Below are 1,750 nucleotides of genomic sequence, written 5' to 3' on the forward strand. Positions count from 1 at the left end.
TACTGCCGGCTTCCAACATGAAAAGGTACCCCACCCCTGGACTAGAGTGACTCTAGTGAAAAGTAACAAGTTTGGGAAGGGGCTGATACTTTTTGTCAGATAGACTTTCAATGCCTCTTAAATTATACTGCAGAGAAAAAAACAGAGTTACTCTGAGCAAAAAGCCAGCTCTTCCAGACTCCTCTCTAGGTTCTTTTATTTAAAGCTTCTCTTATTAGATACCCTTCTGTTTGGGCATATTTCTTTAGTGTTAGGGTAGAAATAAAAGAAAGCTTTCACATGGCACAGTAAGCTGAATAATGGCCCCCACAGATATCAGATCCTAATCCTTGGAGCCTGTAAATTTCCCTACTTGGAAAAAATGTTATTTCAGATGTGATGATATTAAGGATTTTGAGATGGGGATTATCCTGGATTATCTGAGTGGCCCCTAAATGCTGTCACAAGTATCCTTATAACAATAAGGCAGAGAGAGATTTGACACATATACAGAGGAGAAGGTGATATAAACATGGATTATAGAGAGATCTGAAGGTGCTAGGCTTGAAGATCGAAGTGACATGGCCAGGAGTCAAGGAATGCCCACAGCCTCCAGGGGCTGGAAGCGGTAAGTAAAGATTCTCCCCTAGGCCCTCCAGAGGAAGCATCACCAACACCTTGATTTTGGCCTGGTAGTATCGACTTTGGACTTCTGGTCTTCAGAAGGGTGAGAGAATAAATTCCTTTGTCTTAAGCCACCATGTTTGTTGTCCTTTGTTATAGCAGCCACAGGAAATTAACAGACACGAGCCCAAACCCTGCTTTTTATGTGTCTGTCTTTTCCCTTTGCCTACTATTTGCATCTAATTAATTCTGCTCTCTATCCAGTCTTCCACACATATTTATGTAAATTTTATATTAATTTCAAACTACCTCTATTTCAAATTCAGTGCTATCCTCTATTCAATCCACAACATCATCCTGGAGAAAAGAAGGAAGAAAAAAAAATGAGGATCATGATTTGTCAAGTGGTGGCCATCCCCATTAGAAACTAAAACAACAAATTAGTGTTTTCTTTTCTAGAATTTTTTTTTTTTTTTACTTTCTTAATGTTTTCAGGTTAAGTTAAATAAGAGTTAGGTATTTTATAGAAGGAAAATTATTTGTTTCCAAGTTTTCAGTTATTATTTTTTAATGTATGACTTTTCCCAGAGGGACTTGAGTTTCTGTTCACATATTGTGACAGCCAGGGTGTCAGTGACGGCTGGTATCTGTGCGCAGGGTCACTGATGCTTGACAAATGTTTTAACCCCCCAAACACACATTTCCTAGCACCCTTTCATTTAAGCGCGCTGTGCCCACGTCAACGAAATATGAGGAGAAGTGACACATGTCGATTTTTGCCCGAGGCAGTTACATTTCGAAGGGCTATTCTGCAGGGGCTCTGCTTCAGGGCAGCAGTGGCAAAGGAAACTGTGGGCAGCAGAGGATGCAGGTGTAACTGGTGGAGCCTCAGTCAGCCCAAGTGTGGGGACTGCTGACCTGTGTGGACCTGTAATGTGAGAGAGAATTAAGTTTTTGCTGTGTTAAACCACTTCGATTTTTGTGGTCGTTATTGTAACATATCCTAGTCTATTGTGACAGATGCGAGGTATTTCTTTCTCCTTCCTGAGTTTCTGAGAATATTAGTGGTCAAATCAATAGCTGGTAAAGAATTTGAATTTACTTATGATTTCTTAGTAACTTCCCATGAAAGAAATTCAGGATTTAG

This window comes from Propithecus coquereli, unplaced genomic scaffold, assembly GCF_000956105.1.
Source record: "Propithecus coquereli isolate 6110/MARCELLA unplaced genomic scaffold, Pcoq_1.0 Scaffold270, whole genome shotgun sequence".
Taxonomy (NCBI): domain Eukaryota; kingdom Metazoa; phylum Chordata; class Mammalia; order Primates; family Indriidae; genus Propithecus; species Propithecus coquereli.